The sequence below is a fragment of the Pongo pygmaeus genome, chromosome Y, assembly GCF_028885625.2.
Source record: "Pongo pygmaeus isolate AG05252 chromosome Y, NHGRI_mPonPyg2-v2.0_pri, whole genome shotgun sequence".
Classification (NCBI taxonomy): Eukaryota; Metazoa; Chordata; class Mammalia; order Primates; family Hominidae; genus Pongo; species Pongo pygmaeus.
Window position 1 is genome coordinate 3,626,530 of NC_072397.2, and position 24,190 is coordinate 3,650,719.

The window sequence follows — 24,190 nt, forward strand, 5'->3', positions numbered from 1 at the left end:
TCCATTTGCTTGGTAGATCTTCCTCCATCCCTTTATTTTGAGCCTATGTGTGTCTCTGCATGTGAGATGGGTCTCCTGAATACAGCAACTGATGGGCCTTGACTCTTTATCCAATTTGCCAGTCTGTGTCTTTTAACTGGAGCATTTAGCCCATTTACATTTCAGGTTAATATTGTTATGTGTGAATTTGATCCTGTCATTATGATGTTAGCTGGTTATTTTGCTCGTTATTTGATGCAGTTTCTTCCTAGCATCAATGGTCTTTACAATTTGGCATGTTTTTGCAGTGGCTGTTACCAGTTGTTTCTTTCCATGTTTAGTGCTTCCTTTGGGAGCTCTTGTAGGTTAAGCCTGGTGATGACAAAATCTCTCAGCAATTGCTTGTCTGTAAAGGATTTTATTTCTCCTTCACTTATGAGGCTTAGTTTGTCTGGATATGAAATTCTGGGTTGAAAATTCTTTTCTTTAAGAATGTTGCATATTGGCCCCCACTCTCTTCTGGCTTGTAGAGTTTCTGCCGAGAGATCTGCTGTTAGTCTGATGGGCTTCCCTTTGTGGGTAACCCAACCTTTCTCTCTGGCTGCCTTTAACATTTTTTCCTTCATTTCAACTTTGGTGAATCTGACAATTATGTGTCTGGAGTTGCTCTTCTGGAGGAGTATCTTTGTGGCGTTCTCTGTATTTCCTGAATTTGAATGTTGGCCTGCATTGCTAGGTTGGGGCAGTTCTCCTGGATAATGTCCTGCAGAGTGTTTTCCAACTTGGTTTCATTCTCCCCGTCACTTTCAGATACATCAATCAGACATAGATTTGGTCTTTTCACGTAGTCCCATATTTCTTGGAGGTTTTGTGCAGTGGTATGATCTTGGCTCACTGCAAGCTCTGCCTCTCAGGTTCATGCCATTCTCCTGCCTCAGCCTCCCAAGAAGCTGGGACTACAGGCACCCACCACCACGCCTGGCTAATTTTTTGTATTTTTTGTAGAGACAGGGTTTCACTGTGTTAGCCAGGATGGTCTTGATCTTCTGACCTTGTGATCCACCTGCCATGGCCTCCCAAGTGCTGGGATTACAGGTGTGGACCACCATGCCCAGCTGCCTACAGCTACCTTTTTATGTGGTTATCCTTATTACAAAAGCACCAACAGATACTTTCAAAATTGTTCTTCTTAAACCCAGAACGTGTATACTCCTCTATGTAAATTTAAATCTCTCTAAATCTCCCTCCTCTTTCTCCATTCCTAGGCAACCACTAATCTGCCTTCTGTCTCTATGATTAGGTAGCATTTTTTAGCATTTTAAGTACAGCTCCAGGATGGAGTGTGTACCTTTATAAGTGGCTAGCTCATAAAAAGAATTCTGCAGGTAGTTCATAGATTGAGACACCAACATATTCACATTCTATATTGCTCCAATTAAAAGGATGGCCAGATGGTAAACTAGCTTGCCCAAGCCTTGTTTGACTTGTTGCAATTGCCTGCCCCCATCTGCAAAAATGTAGTGAGGGATAGAGGTACATACATCTCAGTGTAAGGTGCAGATATCTATGATTTTTTGTTTGTTTATTTGAGACAGTTCTTGCTTTGTTTCTCAGGCTGGAGTGGAGTGATACAAACAATCATAGCTTACTGGAGCCTCTAACTTAGCCTAAGTGTTGGGATTACTGGCATAAGCCATTGCACCTGGACTCTCCATGGTTTTTTATTTTAGTTTTTAGTCCCTGTCACCCAGGCTGGAATGCAGTGGTGTGATCTTGGCTTATTGTAACCTCTGCCTCCCAGGTCCAATCGATTCTTCTGCCTCAGCCTCCCAAGTAGTTAATTTTTCCCACCACCACAATCAGCTAATTTTTGTAGTAGAGACAGGGTTTCGTCATGTTGGCCAGCCTGGTGTCCAACTCCTCGGTGATTCACCCACATCAGCCTCCTAAATTCTCTACGTGGTTTTTTAAACATCATTTGAATGGTGGTTCATATATAAACTCTCTTCCCTGTAGGAACAGCTTCTATGTGTCTTATTTTATGAGCTCATTTTATCTTTGCATGTGTGGGGACCAGGTGGCCAGGATAGGGTTGTGATGGACCACTTTCACAAAGCAGTGGTATCTTGTTTCACAGGCATGGGCGGCACAGACCTTGTGGTCCTTGAGAATCTGCTGCTGGGAAAGCAATGCAGAAGGAGACAGGCAGGTAGCTATCTCCCCAGACAAATGAGAGCCAGTGCTTCCTCTTGCCCAGGGCACGAGTAGCTAGAGACAAAAAAATGTGTAACAGCAGGCCCCACCAAGTGCCCATGTGTTCTTCCTTGTGAGGCCCAGGTGGCATCCTCGGCCCAAAACAACACAGGTGTGGGTGCCACCCAGGAGTCAGATGTATCACTTAGGTGGGGACAAGAAGCTGAGGTCAGCAGTTTTGCTTTTCCCTTTCTTCCCAGGCAGTTTGTTGTTCTGCCTCTACTGGGCCGGGGACATGCTCCTTGCAGGAATGTTCAGGGCAGACATGTGGCCTTTTATTGTGTGTGTATGTGTTTGTGACTCTGTGTGTGTGTGTGTGTAACCAGTTTTCATCTGTACTGTTTTCCTAGGTCCCAGGCCCACTACAGAAGAGTCCTAGACAGGTCTTGAATGGATCCAGGCTCTGAGATTTTCACAGAGTGTCACAGGCTATTTTGCCTGGCAGAAAAAGTGGTACTACCACTTACTGCCTTAAGCACATGTGCTTGGAAAGGTTAAGGCTGGAAACCAGGTGGCTCATTAGTATTTTCCTCATAACTTAGCCCAGCTGGGTTAGTGCAAAAGGGAGGTCAGCCTGATGCCCTCGAGCTGCACTGGAGGAGAGGGAGCAGCGTGGGGAAGGAAGGAGAAAGGGATAGCAGGTTCTGGCTTAGCTGGGCTTGTCCTACCCACTCGGTTCTACCATCGATGGCTGTTGTCTGTTGTCATGGTCTGTTGCTATTCTCTCTCTGAAATCTGCATTAACAACTCTGGGGACACAGTAATCTATTTTTCCTACTTCATAGACAAATTGCCAAAAGTTCAGCCTCTAAAAAGTGCCTAAAATTTCAAACACCCTGAGGAAAATTTCTTTTAAATATCACACCATAAATCATTTTCTAAAGCTTTACAATTACCCTTTTGATCTTTTCCCAAATTTACATTATTACTTTTGTTTACAACAAAGTCTGCCTGCCGCCTTGTCATTGACCCCACTCTTGGGAGTTTCTCTTGAACCGATCAAGTGTTGCAAGTCATTTTGTGGGTGCCAAATCCTGGATAGGGTCAATTCAACTCATTTCCTGCCACTTTGCTGGCAGCGCTAAACCCTCTTGTGAATCTAATTACATCCGCTAAGCTTGCATTCAGGAGCAGCTTAGCAGCAGAGGGGAGGGTTTTTTGCAGCAGGCTGTAAGGGTTTGTGAGACTGTGTAGTGTGGTCCTACATTTGAAGAGAAGAGGCTGCACATTGAGGGACAGCATTCGTCTTGCTAGGAGCGAGTTTCTTACAACATGTGCCCCCTCTTGGGCATTGCTAAGGTGCCCTGACTGCCGCTTCAAGCCCACATTGTGCTGTGCCCCACTCTGCTGCTGGCTCTTTGGAGCTGTCCTGGAGCAAGTGGCCCTGTGGCCCCAAGGTTGATTAGCACAGATGTTCCAGAAGCTGCTACTTGCAACAGTGTGGCAGCCAGTAAGGGGCCTGCCTAATACGTCAGCAGGTTTACATCCCCACTCCACCCTTCCCAGCCCTCCCTACTCCCTCCAAAGCTACTCTTGGGGCAGGAACTGTGTATGTTTAGATGGAAGGTATGCTCCTTAGTGGGGACACTGGAGGATGTCCAGTGAAACTCATGCCTTGAAGGCTGTCTGATATCATTGATATCATTTGTCTGTGATTCAGGAGTGGGTATTTCGTTTCTTTTTTTTTTTTTTTTTTTTTTTTTCAGATGGAGCCTCACTCTGTCACCCAGGCTACGGTGAAGTGACATGATCTTGCCTCACTACAGCCTCCACTTCCCAGGTTCAAACAATTCTCTTGCCTCAGCCACCCAAGTAGCTGAGACTATAGGCACATGCCATGATGCCTGATTAATTTTTTGTGTTTTTGGCAGAGATGAGGTTTCACCATGTTGGCCAGGCTGGTCTTGACCTCAGGTGATCCACCCACCTCAATGTCCCAAACTACTGGGATTACAGGTGTGAGCCACCACACCTGGTCCAGTATTTATGTTCTGTGAGCATTTGGGGGCTTTTGGCTGTTTGCTACTGTGCTTACTTTCTTGTTAAAACAAAGGAGACCATGCTTTGTTTGGCTTATTTTCCATTATTGTTTTTATTTAATATATTTATTTTATTATGAATGCAGGAAGGGAGGGAGGATATGAGGAAGGAAGAACAGGATCTCACTCTGTTACCCAGGCTGGAGTGTGGTGGCTATTGATAGGCATGATCATACCTCACTGCAGCCTCAATCTCCTGGGCTCAAGCAGTACTTTTGCCTCAGCCTCCTGAGTAGCTGGGACCACAGGTACATTCCACCGTGCCCAGCTTATTGTTTTTATTAAGTAAAATCAGGAGAAAAAAGAAAACCACATAGATCAGAATTGTTTTATTTCAGGGAAAATTATTAATACTTCTATTTGGGTTTTGCCTTAATGTGTGGCTTAAGTAATTTAATCAGATGAATCTCTAAATACTTGTGGCATTTCATATTGTAAGTCAAGTAGAGAATGGTAAATAGTTAAGATTTTGCTTTTCATGTCTCCCCTTATTAGTTATCATAAAAGAACTAGAGCTTTATAAGGCATATAACGCATTTTAATAACCAAGACATAAAAGTGATGTCTTTAAGATTTAGTTTGGAAGCATTGGTGGTTTCTAATATAGTAAGACTTACGGAGAATGTTTAGCTTATTTCTTGGTTATTTGGGATATCTGGAGTACCTGTAAATGTTGTGCAGTGGGATCCACACTATACAGGTTAAGTTTATTTTGAGGTTTGAGGAATCCAGAGGTTAGTAATAGCATTTGCAAAGAAGGTTAAATGACTTATTTTTGTGTGTATTCTGCAAATAGAGTAGACTTTAGGAAAAGAGATTTATCCACACTGGTCAAATTCCTAGTTTACTAATGGATTGGAAGAAGAGTGTTCTGGTGAGATTTTGAGAGCAGACCCTGGGAATGTCCTCTTGAGACTTGAGGGCACAGGGATCTGGGGACAGGTCTTGGTGTCTGTTGTCTGGAAGGTGGTGTCCTGCAAGAGGCAACAGACACCAAGGGCCTGCTGACCTCTTAATAGGCTTGGCAGGGCAAGAGGCCTGCATGTTGCTTCTGTCCAATGTGCTACTCACCCTTGCAGTTACCTCTAAGGGACAGGTAGATGAGCTGTTTCCAGGTAGAGAAGTCTCCAGGGGCTCTCTCTGCCCACATGGAACACAATGAGCAGGTCCCCTTTCTGTCCATCCCATCCTTGGCTTTGGCAGCACTGGTATGCTGTGATATTCTGCTGTGCACTGGCCACTTTGTTCAGATGTAAACAAACATGCTTTCAATGTGTTGCCAAGGTGCAGGGAGAGGTGATGTCAGCTGAGCCATGAGTGACAGCTGCCCGGTAAGTTATAAAGATGGAGAAAATGTTTCCTCTTCTTGAAACTGTTACCTCACGCCCGGCTACCACAAACACCCCTTAGTTCCAAGGTGGGTGAGTCTTTGGGGGAAGAAATGAAGTTCCCAATACAGCCTTGGCTATTTCTACAAAGTGAGGGGCATATTTTATCTGTAAAGAAAGCCTGATTTTGTTTTGTTTTAGCATCACTCGCTAATTTATTCACACAGAGAAAGTGCTCAATGAAAACAGCTTCATCCTACGTCTCCCTCCCAAACAGACACACTCACATCCCACCTGTCCCCAACTGCAAAGATGTGTCTTGGCTATCTCAAGTTACTTTTAGAACCAAATCCTCATAAAAACGATTTGGAATAGTTGCCTGATAACATGGTTTTATTGCTGAAGAAAGCCTGTTTGTGGCAGTTACAGTCCAAAGGCCTTTTGAATTGAATGAAGTGGCATGTTTAAGTAGAGTGCTCAGAAGGATTTGCTGAGTGGTAATCATGACAGCATTGATGGGGATATGAAATGGGCTGATTGAATAACTCGGGTAGTTCTGGTATCCAGACTGTGTTTCAGTGGGGTAGCCAGCATCATGGACAGGGCAGGTGGCAAGGGTTCTCTCCACCACGGAGGGTGTTTTGCCATTTTCTCTGCTGGTGTTTGGTGTGCTTGCCTTAAATAATGTGGAAAGCAAGATCACTGGTGTGTAGCTTCTAGTAAATAACAAAAAAAAGGAAGGAATCAGATCTTTCTTCAGTGATTTCACTACTTTGATTTGCTAACTATCACATGGTGGTTTATTAAATCTAAAGACACAGAGGAAAGTTCTCTGGCTCAATGCTCTTGCAAAGAAAAGGATGCCTCTCACCCTCTTGGTGAATTGATAAGTGATCAAATAAGGAAAGATTTTTATCAGCCACTTGGCATATATTGATGAACACATGTGAGTGGATGGCTGGCTTACCATAGTGACCACACACGTGTGGTGGTATTTAATAGTCCTCTGAATATGTATAGGATCTGTAGAAAGTTTGTAGTAAAATCACAGTCTTCCTTTGGAGAAGTGTTGTTTAATCATAATAGCATTTCACTATTGCCACATTTAGTTAACCTACGTTTAACCTACAGTGCCTACAACTTTGCATTTAGAGGAGTTCATGGACCTTGTTTTGTTTTGTTTTGTTTCCTGATTTGCCACTCAGTTTCACCTCTTTTCATGATCATGGCTCAATGTTTCTTTGCTGTGCCATGACTCTAAAGTGTGTTTTACTGGTTACTTTCCCTAAACTTCATATCTCTTCTATATACCCTGTTCCTTGTTTTTGATTTTATTTTTTTCTAGGAGGAATATTTTCTTAACTCTTCTAGTACCATGAGTAACTATGGGTCTTGGGAAGGGAATTTGAGGACAAATTGCGTAAAAATACACTAAATTGTTATGGGCTTTGTGTAGTGAGCAGAATTCCAGAATGGGATAAAGGAGATTGTTTCACATGATTTTCTACTGGGCAGAGAATTCCAGAAAGGGCTAGGATAGATTGTTTCTTGAAATCTCATTCCTTTCCCTTTGCATATATTTATATGGCTAGAACCCATTATACATAGCATTTAGATGACAGTAGTAGGCAATCTCTTGTTGCTTTGTTTTTTTTTTGTTTTGTTTTGTTTTGTTTTGTTTTTGTGGGGGGGTGGGTTTTGGTGTGGCTTTTGCTATGTTTATACTGGTATGTTGACTAAGTGAAACTTTTTGGCCTTTATTCTTATATCCCTGGTGTTCGTTCTTAAGGCTATATAGAAATAGTCATATTAATGATTGTGCACTTGGATGTGCTGAGTTTCTTTGCCAACAAATTCATTCTGTTGAAATGTAGCCAAGAAGTTGTGTGGATGCCCTTCTTTTTTTTTTTCTTTTTTCTTTTTTTTTTTTTTTTTTTGAGAGGGTGTCTCACTCTGTCACTGAGGCTGGAATGCCATGGCACGATCTCAGCTTACTGCAACTTTTCCTCCCAGGTTCGAGTAATTCTCCTGCCTCAGCCTCCTGAGTAGCTGGGATTATAGGTGCCCGCCACCACACCTGGCTAATTTTTGTATTTTTAGTAGAGATGGAGTTTCACCGTGTTGCCCAGGCTGGTCTTGAACTCCTGATCTCAGGTGATCTACCTGCCTCGGCCTCCCAAAGTGCTGGGATTATAGGCATGAGCCACCATGCCTGGTGGGATGCCCTTTTTAAAACCTCAGGCTGAATGAAATGATTATTTGACACTTGGGGATATGTTGAACTCAAATGGTTTGGATACCTGGAGAGAGATCTTTTTTTTTTTCCTTTTCTTTCCAACAGTAATGGGTTTACCAAAGTGAAGACTACAGAGGTCAATAGGAAAAACAAATCATTGAGTTCTGCTCCACTCCTCTGTTTCGTGCCACTCTGTTTGGCCTATGGATTCTGTGGCATTCCTCTGCCATCTTTTCTGCTGTAGGACCCAGGTTGCACACCAGAGGCTGAGGAAGAGGTAGGGCATGCTCTTGCTAGGGCAGAGAGGGAGAAGCCTGGTGGGGCCCAGAGCAGCTCTGAGGCTTTCACACCCATGAATGCTGCTGCTGGGCCCTGGTATTTGCTTACAGTAGAGCTCTGATATCTTGTCTCAGTTTCAGCTACATAAGTCATTAGGGACTTTTTATCTTGCCTCAGTTCTCTTCAGGTATAAAAGCAGGAACTAGTTTCCTCTTACCTTCTAGGACCTTATCAGCCTTGCGGGCATTGGCCTCACCATGCCTGGAAAAAGACACACTGTGTATAAACCTTCCCAAAGTGCCCTTGGGGGCCAACTTTTTTCTTATGAAAAATATACATATGCAAAAGTGTGTGCAGCTCATGCCTCTAATCCCAGCACTTTGGGAGCCCAGGCAGGCAAACCACTTGAGGTCAGGAGTTTGAGCCCAGCCTGGCCAACATTGCAAAACCCCATCTCTACTAAAAATACAAAAATTAGGGTGGCCTATGCCTGTAGCCCCAGCTACTTGGAAGGCTGAGGCAGGAGAATCACTTGAACCCGGGAAGTGAAGGTTGCATTGAGCTGAGATTGCAACAGTGCACTCCAGCTTGGGTGACAGAGCCCCTGTCTCAAAAGAAACAAAAGAAAGAAAATACACACACACAAAATTAACCATTTCTAGTTAACATATTGTATGCATTACGAATTGTATTGTACATTACAAAAACACACACACACAAAACTAACCATTTCTAGTTAACATATTGTATGCATTATGAATTGTATTGTACATTACAAATTTGTATTGTATACAAATATGAATGGCATATTTGTATACATTCATATGAGGTATGTAAGAAGCACTCCCAGCACATGGCTATGATCATTCCTTTAGGTCCTGCCTCTTGGGAGCTTGCAGGTCAGTGGGCTGAAGAGCTCTCACCAATGTGGACTCAGAGAGGAAGGAAGGTTAGAAGCCAACCCAGGAAAATCTTTGCTGAGGACAGGCCAGCAGAGCTGGTTCATTCATGTTGTAGCATATGTCAGAATTTCCTTTTTATTTCCTAGTGATATTCCATTTTGTGGATAGACCACATTTTGTCTGTGCATCCTTCCATCCGTGGAGCAGTATACGTTTTGACCAAATGGCTAGATGTTAAAGTCCATATTAGACGTAACCCAAATAACATTACAGAGTAAACATCGAAGGTAAAAGAGCAAATCTGAAATAATAATATTATTACAATTTCATTTTAAAACATAATATCTGGATTTCAACAAAATGACATTTTGTTCCAGGAACAGAATTGTTTAGGACTCTCAGCTGCAAGAGGGCTTCTGTGGTCATTACCTTACTTGTTTCCAATACTTAATTAATTCTTCTTTTAGCCTGAGGCCAGTGGAAGGGTAAGATGTGTTTTGGGTTTTTAGCTAACTGCTAGTATAGGTTAATGTTAGTAACAAGCTGCTATCTCCTCTGATGTAACCGACCAAGCTAAAGAGCTAATTCCTGTTCATACTTGGATTTAAGGAATCAGTGCATGGGGACAATTCACTTTCTTTGAAAGAGTTCTGCAAAATGAAGCTCTGTGTACATGGGGAGGAAGACGCTTCCAGGACATTTTCAGAAGCAGATTAAAGACATGCCTGTAATCTCAGCATTTTCAGTGGCCAAGGCAGGAGAGTTGCCTGATGCCAGGAATTTGAGACCAGCTTTTGCGACATATCAAGATCCCATCTCTACAAAAAATAATAATAACTTTTTTTTTTTTTTGAGATGGAGTCTCAGTCTGTCGCTAGGCTGGAGTGCTGTGGCATGATCTCGGCTCACTGCAACCTCTGACTCCCTGGTTCAAGACATTCTCCTACCTCAGCCTCCTGAGTAGCTGGGATTACAGGCACACGCCACCACGAACAGCTAATTTTTGTATTTTAGTAGAGACAGAATCTCACTATTTTGGCCAGGATGGTCTCGATCTCCTGACCTCGTAATCCGCCCGCCTCGGCCTCTCAAAGTGTTGGGACTACTGGCGTGAGCCACTGCACCGGGCCAAAATAATTTTTTTTAACGCACATTAAAGATGGTTACTCTACAGAGCACTCTGGTGCCCCTAGTGGTGTAAAATAGAATTTCTAGTTGTAAAATTGAGCACAAAGCAGTCAGTTGGCTAACATGAAGGTACCTAGAAGCGTTCTGTCTATTTGGGCTGGCTTTTTTTTTTTTTTTTTTTGAGACACAGTCTAGCTCTATTGCCAGGCTGGAGTGCAGTGGTGTGATCTCAGCTTAGTGCAATCTCCATCTCCTGGGTTCATCTCCTGCCTCAGCCTCCCAAGTGGCTGGGATTACAGGTGCCCAGCTAATTTTTGTATTTTCAGTAGAGACGGGCTTTCACCATGTTGGCCAGGATGGTCTTGATCTCCTGACCTCATGATCTGCCCACCTCGGCCCCCCAGAGTGACAGGATTACAGGCATAAGCCACCATGCCTGGCCATATTAAAAATATGATTAGAAAATCTCACTAGAGTGGTTATCTGCACATTATGGAGGTGTGGTAGGGAAAGATGTGGTACAAGTGGATAGCAGTGTTTCTGCCATGCAGAAGACATCGACTTACTATATCTCTAAGGCAATGCTCCAGCTGCAAGGTTACAGATAGTTCTTATCCGTGCTACCCAGTGCAGTAGCCACTACCCACATGTGGCCACTGAGCACTTGCAATGTGGACTGAATGACCAAGGAACTGAACTTTGGATTTTGTCATTTAAATAACACCATGTGCAGCTGTGGCTGCTGGATGGGACAGCCAACCTCTGAGAGACTGTCCTTCTTCCACCTCATGACTTGTCAGTGGCCATACCGAGGACTGACATACATTCTATCTGGGATCAAAGCTAGGAATGGAGGCAGGGCACAGCAGGAACTCAGTGTCAGGCCTCTGAGCCCAAGCCTGCATGTATACATCCAGATGGCCTGAAGCAAGTGAAGAATCACAAAAGAAGTGAAAATGGCCAGTTCCTGCCTTAACTGATGACATTACCTTGTGAAATTCCTTCTCTTGGCTCAGAAGCTCCCCCACTGAGCACCTTGTGACCCCCACCCCTGCCCACGAGAGAACAACCCCCTTTGACTGTAATTTTCCACTACCTACGCAAATCCTATAAAACAGCCTCATCCCTATCTCCCTTCACTGACTCTCTTTTCAGACTCAGCCCACCTGAACCCAGGTGATTAAAAAGCTTTATTTCTCACACGAAGCCTGCTTGGTGGTCTCTTCACATGGACTCAAGTGACACTCAGTCTCTCCCTTCCCCCATGGCAGAGGCCTCTATAGGGCTGGCTCCAGCAGCTGCAGAGGCTCAGAAGCTTTGGGCTTTGGTTCTGGCTACCAGATGATTTCCTCAGTCTTCTTCCACATTCCCTTTGCAGGGGCCAAATATGCAAATGACTGCTTTCCCTCCTGTGTCTGATGCATGGGCCAGGAGGCTGGACAGCAGCTGGAGCTCCCTGTTATCACTGTCTGTGTAGCATTTCTGTGTAGCTCACTTGGGCTTCCTCACACCATGGCGTCATAGGGTGAGTGGATTCCTCATAATCTATCACATGTATACATATTTTAAGAGACAGGGTCTTGTTCTGTCACCCAGGCTGGAGTGCAGTAGTGTGAACGTGGCTCACTACAGCCTCAAGCTTCTGGGCTCAAATCATCCTCTCACCTCAGCTTCCTTAGTAGCTGTGACCACAGGTGCACACCACCATGCCTGGCTAATTTTTAAGTTTTGTGTAGAGAGAGGGGTCTCACTGTGCTGCTCAGGCCAATCTCAAACTCCTGATCTAAAACAATCCTCCCACAGCAGCATGGCCATTTACACACATACTTTGTGAGACAAAATCTGTTCCTAATATTTTTATACATGCTTGCTAATGATGGTTTATCTGGGAGAACTTTTATTGTATCCATGGGGAACTGCTGTCCCACTAACCCAGCTGGTAGCCCAGTTATTCCCACAGCAGGGTTGAACTAGCATCTTGAATGTCAGATGTTTTCTCTTCCTAGCTTTTTCTTTTTTTCCCCTTTCCTCCAGTTTCAGTCAGTCTAGCTTATTTTCTTCATTAATTAACTATAAAAGAAGATGAAAGAAGTTGTGGATATCATAGCACAGAGAAAGCCAGATGAAAATGAAATTAACATGGCTAGAACCTTCCTTAAAGGATTTTGAGAAATTCCATGAGGTACAGTCTGGGTTTCACAATTGCTTTCCTTCTGTGGTGTGATGAATTTGTCTTTTATACTTTCTCTTTGGCTCCTGTGAAAATATCATAAAGTCAAAATGTTCCACATTTTGCCACCCATATACTTTTCCTCGTTAAAATCATCTGAGTCATCAAAAGTTTTGTGTTATAAATGCTTTTCAGTTCTCTTTTGTAAGATATTCTTTATTACATAATACTCTTCAATATTTTTGCCTGCTGGGAAAAATGTCTGATCTCCACAGAGTACTTAAGGAGGCCCCACATGAGCTCTTTCTCCATTCTTGATTGGGCTATCAGCTGTCAGTACTGTCCCAAATTAGAGAAAAGTAAAGTTGGCTTCCCACTGTGAAGCTGGAGAAGTGAGCTCAGGAGGGTCTCCACGCAGCATTCCCCTGGAGGCCGTATTTCATCACCAACAGCCGTTGGGATTTCCAAATGGACACACCTTATCACACCTGGGCAGGTGTGGCCAAGACACTAAGAAGCCACACATAGGATGGTGCGGACTATGGCACAGGAGCCCAGGAAATCTCCACTGTCAGGAGTCTTGGCTAAAGGGACTCTAGCCTGTTAATGTAGGTCGTCATGACTCCCAGGGCGTATCCTTGGTTGATGGGACAGATACAGACTGAGTGACTCAGGGGAAGTTGTGGCTACTAGCCTTAGTTAACCAGAAGACAGCTGTCTTTATTTAGTTACCTAGGTAAATAGCCAGGTATGCTCTGTGAACTCTGTATGACCCAGCCTCCTGGGGTACCCATATGCGTTTTCTCCAGCAAAAGATAGGAGATTCTGTCTGTGTTCATATTGGGGCAGGGAGAGGGCATGATTTGCTTAATTTTTCAACTATTTGGAATAAAAGTTCTTTATGTATTTTTACATATGTAAGATTTTAAATGGACAACTAACAGTGTACATATTTTTGGAGAAATACGTTTTAAAGATAAGTGTAGCTGAACATCTGGAGGCTGTCATTCATGCTCTGCCTCAGGGCAAATGGGAGGCGAACGAAATTCTAAAAAGAAGGTGTTTGGACCCGGATTCAGTAGGCAGCTCTTGAATACAGTGCTGTAAACCCGCCCGAGTCCCTGTGACCCAGTGTGTGTCCCAGCGCCGGCACCTTGTTCAGTCCCTGAGCACCCTGCACTGTTTGGCATAAGCAGGCATGCTGTGTGCAGTCCCCGAGCCCCCTGCACTGTTTGGTACAAGAGCACCCATCTTGTGAGGTCCCTGAGCCCCCGTGCACTGTTTGGCACGAGCTCTCGTGCGTGTGCAGTCCCTGAGCCTCCGTCCACTGTTTGACACGAACGCGTGTGCCCTGTGCCAGGCTTGAGCCGTCTGCACTATTTGGTACGGACATCCGCCCCGTGTGCAGCCGCTGAACCCCCTGCACTGTTTGGCAAAGAGCACCCACTGTGTGCGGTCCCTGAGTCTCCCGTGCACTGTTTGGCAAGAGCGTGCAAGCCATGTGCAGTCCCTTAGCCTCCTGAACTGTTTGGCACGAGCGCGGGCGCCCCCTGTGGTCCCAGAGTCCCCTCAGCCACCGTGCACAATTTGGCACAAGGGGGCTAGCCATGTGCAGTTCCTGTGCCTCCTGCAGTTTTGCACAAGCGCGCGCATTCTGTGCGGCCTCTAAGCCCCCTGAGATGTTTGGCACCACTGCCCGTGCCGTTTGCGGTCCCCGAACCCCCTGCACTGTTTGGCACAAGCCACAGCGCTTTGTGCGGCCCCTGAGCCCCCTGCGCTGTTTGGCAAGAGCGCCCGTGCCGTGTGCGGTTCCCGAGCCCCCTGCACTGTTTGGCACGAGAGCGCGCGCCGTATGCGGTCCCTGAGCCTCCAGAACCACCGATCACTGTTTGGCACGAGCGTGCGCGCCGTATGCGGTCCCTGAGCCCTCGTGGACTGTTTGGCACAAGAGCACCCACTGGGTGCGGTCCCCGAGCTTCCGTGCACTGTTAGGCACGAGCGCGCAACCATGTGCCCTCCCTGAGCCTCCTGCACGGTTTGGCACGAGCGCCCGTGTTGTGTGCCGTCCCCCATCCCCCTGCACTGTTTGAAACGAGCGCGCAAGCCATGTACAGTCCCTGAGCCTCCTGCACTATTTGTCACGAGCGCGCGCGCCGCCTGCGGCGCCTGAGCTTCCTGAACCACCGTACTCTACTGGACAAGGGCGCGCGTGCAGCGTGTGGTCTCTGAGCCCTCTGAGCCACCGTGCCCTGTTTGGCACAAGAGCCGTGTGCCGTCCCAGAGCACCTTGCACTGTTTGGCAGCAGTGCGCGCTGTGTGCGCTCTTTGAGCCCCCTGCGTTCTTTTCCAGGAGGAGTGAGCTGGGCTGGAGTCCTCACTCCTGGCATGACACCAAGTTCACCAACAACCACCCTGAACTAACGGCCTCACGGTTCCCCTCCGCCAGCTGCTGCCCTTCCTGGCCTGGCTGTCACCACTGGAGGTAGACGTCTGTTCCTGTCCAGGACGCCAGGTTTGTTCAGGCTTCTGCAGTCTCCCAAGCTTTCAGGCTTGTCCGGCACTTCTTGACTGAAGAACGATGATGTTTTTGGTAAGACTGTGCCACTGACAGATGATCAGAATTGGAGCGCTGTGAATTTTTCACTGAACAGGCAAGCGTGTGACGCTGAAAAACGAAATGAAATGGCAAGACAGGGCATGAGTGAGAAGGAGATTGCAGGACGGGACTGCCCAGTGGGATGCCAGGCATAGGGTTCTTAGCCAGTGGGGCAGTGTTCATTGCACCCCTGTGTCCGCAGCCACCATCCTCTTTTCCAGCATTTTACAGGTGGAGTGGAATGCAGGAGATATTTGTGCGGCGGTGGGTGTATCCTGTAAAAAGCTCCCAGGAAGTTCTGTTAAGTTTTGGCAGCCTGTCCTTGAACCTCAGGGCATTAGCGGCAGTATCCTCACTAGTCTCCTGTTAAAAGGGTGGCAGTAAGAGCAGATAGTCTCATTTGGTGTGCTTGTGTGGATATCCTTCTGCTCGTGTGAGTGTGCATATCCTCCTGCTCGTGTGAGTGTGCATATCTGTGTGTGTTTGTGATTGTGTGTATGTGGGGGGTTGGACATGTATATTTTTACATGTTTGCATGTATGTGTTCATGGGTCTATATGTATATTTGTGTCTATGCCTGTGTGTGTGTCCATGTGTATCTGTTTGCTTGTATCTATATGTGTGTGCACATATGTACTGTATGTGACTGGATGAGTGAGCATGTTTGTCTGTGTGTGTGCAGGTATGTGTGTGAATTTAGAGCTAATGTAACCACTCAGTTTTGGCTGTTAGTAACTGGTCTTGGCTGGTCACAGTGGCTCTCGCCTGTAATCCCAACATTTTGTGAGGCTGAAGTGGGAAGATTGCTTAAGGCCACGGAGTTTGAGACCAGCCTGTGCAACACAGCAAGACCACAGGTCTACTAAAAATTAAAAACAAAAAACAAAACAAAAAAAACTTGGTTGGGCATGGTAGCTCATGCTTGTAATCCTAGCACTTTGGGAAGCCAAGGCAGTCAGAACATTTGAGGTCAGGAGTTTGAGTGCAGCCTGACCAACATGGTGAAACACTGTCTCTACTAAAAATACAAAATAATTAGCTGAACTTGGTGGCACACACCTGTAGTCCCATCTACTTGGGAGGCTGAGGCAGGAGAATTGCTTGAACCCAGAAGTTGGAGATTGCAGTGAGCTGAGATGGTGCCACTGCACTCCAGCCTGGGCAGCAGAGAGAGATTCTGTCTCAAAAACACCACCACCACCACCAACTCCCTTTTAGGTGGCCAGGTAGGCTGCCAGGCAACAGGGTTCTGATCCAGTATGGTGGTGTTTTGGTGCACACCTGTAGTCCCAGCTACTCAGGATACTGAGGTAGTAGGATTACTTGAGCTCAGGCGTTCAAGGCTGCAGTAAGTCGTAATTGTGCCACTGCATTGCAGCCTAGGTGACAAAGCTCTTGTACCCTGTCTCTATAAAAAGAAAAAAAATACTGGTCTGTGAAATTGCAAGGTAAAGATTTATGTGGCATGAATGAAAGATACTGAAATACAACATTACCTGCCTAAAGTGACAGAAGATGATGGTATTTCAAGCCAAGTTTATTGTTGAAAACAACCAAAGATTCCCAACTGAGTTGTAAAACTTAAGTGAACAAGTGGGCCTTTTATTTTATTCCTGAAGTGACTTTTAAGGTAAGGAGATCTCCATTAAGCCCATTTGGCAGTCTCTTGATGAAAGAAACATGCACACTGCCCACATCTGTGTGGAAACAATGCTCAATGTTCTCTAGGTCTGCTTGGACTTGGGATTGCCTGGAAAAATCTCCTCTGGAATATTGGTGAGTAGTCAGGAGCATGCCCCATGTTTGAGGATACGTGGTCTGTTCTTATAGAAGATGGTGGGAAACCCAGAGTCCTCTCCCTCCCGCAGATGACAGCCAGTCATTCTCTAGTGTTCTGTCCTGGTCACGTGGTTCTCTCATCCCCACTGTCCCCCAACCTAGTGGAGCCACAGCTTCTTCCCCTTGAAGGGTCAAAGTCTCAGCTTTGTTGAGCTTTAAAGAAAGCATTTTACATCTTGGATAAATAGTTTTGTGTTGGGAATTGGTGGGTTCTTGGTCTCACTGACTTCAAGAATGAAGCCGGGGACCCTCCCAGTGAGTGTTACAGTTCTTAAAGGCGGCGTGTCCGGAGTTTGTTCCTTCTGATGTTCAGATGTGTTCAGAGTTTCTTCCTTCTGGTGGGTTCGTGGTCTGGCTGGCTCAGGGTGAAGTTGCTGACCTTCACGGTGACTGTTACAGCCCTTAAGGCGGCGTATCTGGAGTTGTTCGTTCCTCCTGGTGGGCTCCTGGGCTTGCTGGCTTCAGGAGTGAAGCTGCAGACCTTCGTGGTGAGTGTTACAGCTTATAAAGGCAGTATGGACCCAAAGAGTGAGCAGTAGCAAGATTTATTGCAAACAGCTAAAGAACAAGGCTTCCACAGTGCAGAAGGGGACCCCAGCGGGTTGCCACCGCTGGCTTGGGCAGCCTGCTTTTATTGTCTTATCTGGCCCCACCCACATCATGCTAATTGGTAGAGCCCAGTGGTCTGTTTTGACAGGGCTCCTATTGGTGTATTTACAATCCCTGAGCTAGACATAAAGGTTCTCCAACTCCCCACCAGACTCAGGAGTCCAGCTGGCTTCACCCAGTGGATCCTGCACCAGGGCTGCAGGTGGCGCTGCCTGCCAGTCCCGCTGGGGGACCCAGTACACTCTCCGCAGCCGCTGGCCGGGGTGCTAAGCCCCTCATCGCCCGGGGCGGCAGGGCCAGCTGGCTGCTCAGAGTGCAGGGCCCGCCAAGCCCACGCCCAGCCGGAACTCCAGCTGGCCCACAAGCGCCACGTGCAGACCCATTTCCCGCTTGGGTCTCTCCCTCCACACCTCCCTGCAAGCTGAGGGAGCCGGCTCCAGTCTTGGCCAGCCCAGAAAGGGGCTCCCACAGTGCAGCGGTGGGCTGAAGGGCTCCTCAAGTGCCGCCAAAGTGGGAGCCCAGGCAGAGGAGGCACCAAGAGCGAGTGAGGGCTGTGAGGACTGCCAGCACGCTGTCACCTCTTAGTTTCACCATTGAGAGCTTTCACACAATTGTCACCTTTCAGAGGAATGTCTCAATGTGTCAGTCACATTATTTCATCCTCTTAGATGCCATCCTATTTAGGAGCCTGTTTCTTGGTATTCACGTGTAGCTTCAATAACTTCACAGCGTGTAACTACTCAGCTGAAAGCTAAACACAGCAGTTTATGGTATTTCTATAGATTGGTGGAAAAGTAATTGCAGTTTTTGCCGTTACACCAACTTCCTTCTCCTCCTCCTCCTCTTTCTTCTTCCTATTGAGACAGTCTCAGTCTCCTGTCCAGGCTGGAGTGTAGTGATGCAGTCTTGGCTCAGTGCAGTATCATGTGATCCCCCCACCTCAGCCTCCTGAGTAGCTGGGACTGTAAGAGTGTGCCATCACACCTTGCTAATTTTTGAAACATTTTTGTAGAGACAAGGTCTTCCTACATTGCCCTGAATGGTCTGAAACTCCTGGCCGTAAATGATCCTCCCACCTCAGCCTCTTAACGCACTGGAATTTTAACCGAGTGACCAAGCCTGGTCTATATAACAGGCTAGATACTACATATTTTCACTTCATTTACGAACTGAATTTCAGATCATTTTTATAGGTTAAATAGGAGAAATAGTATAACTTTATTTCTTTCCCCCCACCATTAAACATATAAAAACCATTCTTGGCTTTTGGGTTGTCATGTGCCCACCTCTTCACTTAACTATTGATTAACCATAGATGTGTACATTCAGACTTTACCTGCCAGCAATCTGGGCATCAGGCTGAGAATATGCGCTACTATTGAAAGGCATCTGTTTGGTAAAAAGACATGCCACAGGGAGGACACATTCTTTTCAGCCTGCACTTTCTTTCTGCCTGTCTCTACTAAAATCTATGTGTGTTAAGCTGAAACCTCAGCCCCAGCAATTTGACCCTGAGAAGTTACTGTTTGGCATTTTGATACTTCCACAGAGGGCCAGCTGTGTACACCATGTTGCTCTTTGCCAATTACTGACACTAAAGCACAACATGCCTTGTCCTTCTTCTTGTTCTTGTAGTTCTTCCTCCCACAACCTGTCCAGTTCCTGGGAGCATACAAATCTACAGTGTACCTTGGACCACTCCAGCTCCCTGGGGAGTCTTGACAGCCTGGACCCCTCTGGGCCCCTCTTGGTGGCCAAGTCCAACAGCAACATCTACCACCTGGGCAGCCACAGCAAGCGTAACTCTGCCTATGGCTACTTCTCCACCAGCTGTAGCACTCCTGACCACACCTTGTCCAAGGCTGAGGCCTCCTCTGCAGAGAACATCCTCTACAGCCTGGGCCTCTGGGAGACTCCCAGGCAGGGAACCTGGCAAGCACAGGCCACAGGTGACCCCCAGAGCTTGGAGGAGAGGCCTGGTGTTTCCTGCTATAGTGCCTGGTGACAGTGCCAGAAGCCCCAGGCTGGAGTCCAATGCAGAGCCCAAGCTAGCTGCCCATGGGAGGTTCAATTTTGGGCCAATCTTATATGTTCCTTATAAGGAGAAGGCACCGGCTTCCCCCTTCCTCCCCTTTCCCCTCTGCACAGTGACAGCTTTGCCGCCACCAAGAGCCTCGAGAAGGCCCAGGGCCCTGTGCTTTTAGAGGTGGCCATAGCACAGCACATTATGACCCCAGCCCAGCCTCAGCCCTGCGGCGACTGGAGACCAGAGCCCACCAATTGGCTGTGGAGGCCAGGGAATCGGGGAGCTTGGGGAAGGGAGCAGGAGGCACAGGCTGCCCATAGGACGCCCGTGCAGGACGCCATCTACCGAGGACGGAGCTTCAAGCAGGCTGCAGGCCTCTCTATGCAGCTCACACATGCACTTCCTGCAGTCTCCCCATGGCAGCTGTCACCCTCTTACAGCGACTACAGCCCACTCTGTGCTGACAGCCTCAGGGAGGAGCCAGCAGTCCTTGGTTCCGAGGACAACAGCTCTCCTCACCTGAACCAGAGCCCACGCATCACCTACCTCAGCCCCAGGGTTCTCCGGATGCCTGTGAGACACGACAGTGTTACCCACTGGACACAGTCTGAGGGTTGCCCTGCAGGAGCCCAGGAGCCTCCCAGGGCCAGCCATGCCAAAAAAGCCAGCCAACTGCCAGCAGCTGGCTTCACATGGGCAGACATGAAGAGCAGCAGGATCTCCCCGCCAGAGATACCCCTGTTGCACTCCCTGACCCTGGAGAGGAAGTGTTGGCCACAGAGCAGCCAGGAGGGCAGCGCCAGAGGCCACCACCATTTGATGCCCAGGTGGACAAACCCACTTAGAGAAGGGACCAATTTTCCACCACCTTACAGAATGAGATCCAGATGCATAGAGCCAAGCTGCAGAAGACCTGGAGAACAGTGGTTCTGACTACAGTAGGTGACAAAGAGGATGCCACTGGTCGCTGGAGGGCAGGGTTGGGAGGTGGCATCCAGGAAGGACCCCTTGCTGCTCCTATAAAGACCACGTGAAGGAGACCCAAGCATGGGTCCTGAAGGCCACATCCTTCAAGTGCCACGACTTGGACCCCAGCCCAGAAGACCCTTACCCAGAGTCACTGGAATACCAGACAGAAGATCTGGATGCTGCCTCCATTTCTGGGAGGCAGGCTTGGCCCAGCTGCCCTCATCTGCAGGTTGCAGGCGGTCCCACCCGCCCCACATCGGAGGCTGAAGACAGTTCCTGGCTGAGCAGAAACTGAAGTCTTACTCAAAACCTGAGATGAACATGGTGGGCCTCACAGAGGGCAGCTACAGTTCTCACCAGTATTCCAGGACATCTGAGGATACCATGGACACGTTTGCCAACAGGTGCAAGTTTTTTGAGCAAGCAGGCAAACTCATTCCCCAGAGGCCTGCACAGAGGCAAGCTCTTCGGGGGGTCCTCAGAGACAAGCCGGATAGGTCACGGACAGCAGACCGCAATGTGAGAGCATGGAACCCTGGTCGCACACTACCTCCCTTGTGGAAAGCCTCAACAGTCACAGCACAGCAGAGAAGGCAGGGATGTTGCATGTCTCGGCACCTTTGCAGAGTATCAGACCTTCTGGAAAGAGCAGAGGAAGCCTCTGGAGGCTAGGAGCTCTGGGCGCTGCCACTAAGCAGATGACATCCTAGAAGTGGGCCTGGACCAGAAGGAGAGGCTGCAACACATTCACAAGAGGTCCCAGTTGCCCTCCATAGACCACTACAAGCTGTTAAGCCATGGAGCCACAGCGAGGGCATGACCCCCCTTTGACCATCATCTTAACACATGGACAGGACACACCCAGGATGCAATGGCTGAGGCCAGCACTACTTAGCTCCAGCTGTTCGGGAGTTTACCTTTCCCATACCTCCTAGTGTCCACTGTGGCAGAGGTACTTGGGTACAAAATCAACCTATTCAAGGTAATTTAAAATGCCAGATTCCCAAAAACCCACTTTTTTCATTCCTGTTCTTGCTGCCATAATCTCTGGCTTTAACTGTCTTTCACCTTCAGTAGCCTGTTCCTACCTTCAGACTCAGTAAAGAACTTGGAGAGAAGCTGTCGAAAATGGTAATGAACCACCTTGACCTGGAAAAATGTGTGGTTTATTTAAAGGCTTAAAACAACATACAATAGCCACCAAACACTGATGATATTTAATGTCTATGGTATTTGGGTTTTTATACTATTCTGTTTTTTATTTGCAAATATTTTTAAGGATTGCTTTGGAGCAAAATGTAATCTTTTTTTGAAAACACCTAAAACACATTAAGTTATTGCACATTTTTAAGGTGAGAGTTTTAATGGTCAGAGTTTACATCAAGCAATCTAGAAAACTATGTATTTCTTAGCCCTGCTTCAAAGTTGACAGTCTCTTTCTCTCTTGCCCCTGCCTCTTTGAAAGCTTTTTCTCCCTATTACATTTGCACCTGTATATTTCAAAGAAAAAAAGTTCTGCAGTGATAGATACAGTTTCTTTTTAAAAGAATGAGAGGTTGAGTGGGGTGGTGCATTTGCAGTCCTCCCAGTTTGGATGGCCAGGAAAGGATGATCACTTGAGACCAGGAGTTCCAAACCAGTCTGGGCAACAAAGCAAGACCTTGTCTCTACAAAAAAGGAAAAAGCACTTAGCCAGGTGTCACAGTGGTGCCCAGGAGGTAGAGGTTGCAATGAACTGTGTTCTCAACACTATACTCCAGCCTGGGCAAAAGAGCAGTAGTACCCTGTCTCAAGAACAAAAAAAAAAAAAAAAAAAAAAAAAGAACCACTAATAGATTTAATAGAAGATATTTAATATGTGCATGGAAAGAAAGCTGCGGTTTGCTCCATGGTGTCCCAGCTCTGAAAATCCATGCAGATGCTGTGAGTGTATGTTTTCAGCATTGGAATACCCTGGCTTGTGGGCTATTCAGCATGACCTCTGAGAATATCATGCTTGCTCTTTCAGGAGCAAAGAATCCGGGGCCCTGACATCCTAGAGCTTGAGGTTTCACCACCATAATTTGTGACCAGCTATATTTTATTTTACTTTATATTTTATATTCTATTTTATTTTATATTTTTTATTTTATTTATTTTATTTTATTTTAATTTCTTTTGGCCAGTTGTGCCACACAGTTTTACAGGCTTCACGTAGGAGTTCTGTTTCCTGCCCAGAACAGAAGTGGTTTTGGGGTCTTAGTTGTTTCAATGAAATGCTTTGTAGAGCTGCACTGGCAAGGTGAACGCACACATGACAGCTTTCATAATCACAGCCAGCTGTGGACTTAGTGTCTCGTCCACAGCTTTGCAGGATGCTTCTGTCGAACTGCGAAGGCAGGCAGAGGACCCCAGCAAGCACATAGAAGAGCTTCCCTCTGCAGTCTGGGCCAGAGAGGGATAGTCCATGCCGAGGTGGATGAAATTTGGATTCAGAGTTACTGAAGAAGTGTCTGGAGGTGGACCTCTGTACATATGGTGGGTGACCTCTGTACATATGGTGGGTGACATCTGGTTTTTGCCCAACACAAAGCAGCTGAAACCTGGCATGATTTCCAGCATCCCTGATGCCCTGGAGGTCTGGACAGAACCTGTGCATCCTGCAGCCCTGCCCAGAGACACATCCCTAGGGCAGGAAGGCCTTCTTATGCAGCAGTGACATTTTTGGTTCTTGAAATAGCTGCTGTGTTTTCTGCATATTAAGACTGTTTATGGAGACAGAATGAGAAATCCAGTTTACCACACTGGAGCTGCACACTTTTCACAGAATGCCTGATGGAAGGTCAGCTTTAGCTGTCTAGCACACAGCTGTGCTGTGTGCTACTCAGTTGACTCCCAGAGAGGCTGCAAGCATCTGCAGGAACTGTGGCAGCAGCAGGAGATTATGAGCACTTTGTGCCATAATTCCAGAACATGCATTGTAGCTGCTTAGCTGAGGCAAGGACAGAGTTAGATAAAATATATATAGTATAATCTGGGCCAGGCATGGTGGCTCACAACTATAATCCCTGCACTTTGGGAGGCTGAGGCAGGTGGATCACTTGAGTCACTCGCTTGCTCAAGATCAGCCTGGGCAACATGGTGAGACCCTGTCTCTACTAAAAATAGAAGAAAAAATTATCCAGGTTTGGTGGCAAGTGCCTGTAATCCCAGCTACTCAGGAGGCTGAGGCATGAGAATCACTTCAACCTGGTAGGTGGAGGTTGCAGTGAGCCGGGACTGCGTCACTGCACTCCAGCCTGGACAAAAGAGTAAGACCCTGTCTCAAAAAAAAAAATAGTATAAGCTTGCCCTTCATTGTACAAGGAGGGAAGGAAGAGATATCTTCTGGAGAAGATGTGGTGCAATCTTGTTATGGGAATAATTGTGCATATGGATTTTTCTGTCGCTTTAAGAATCTTGTGTGATTGTTGTGACTTTCAGATTAAACACTGACCTCAAAACTCAAGGTTCTCTTGCAGAAATTGCAAATTAAAAAGTTTACTTTCAAGAACCTCATGTCTGGGTTTTATTCATTTGGCTTTTTTTTTTTTTTTTTGAGATGGAGTCTCGCTGTTGCCCAGGCTGGAGTGCGGTGGTGGAGTCTTGGCTCACTGCAAGCTCCACCTCCCGGGTTCACGCCATTCTCCTGCCTCAGCCTCCTGAGTAGCTAGGACTACAGGAACCCAACACCATGCCCAGCTAATTTTTTGTATTTTTTTATAGAGACAGGGTTTCATCATATTAGTATGGTCTCGATCTCCTGACCTCGTGATCTGCCCACCTCAGCCTCCCAAAGTGCTGGGATTATAGGCATGA

At 46.8% G+C, this 24,190-nt stretch overlaps 1 pseudogene; it reads left to right on the top strand.

The window, feature by feature from the left end:
* The first annotated feature begins 13,921 nt into the window (after positions 1–13,921).
* Positions 13,922–23,051, top strand: LOC129025636 (protein Shroom2-like; annotated as a pseudogene).
* The last annotated feature ends 1,139 nt before the right edge of the window (positions 23,052–24,190 follow it).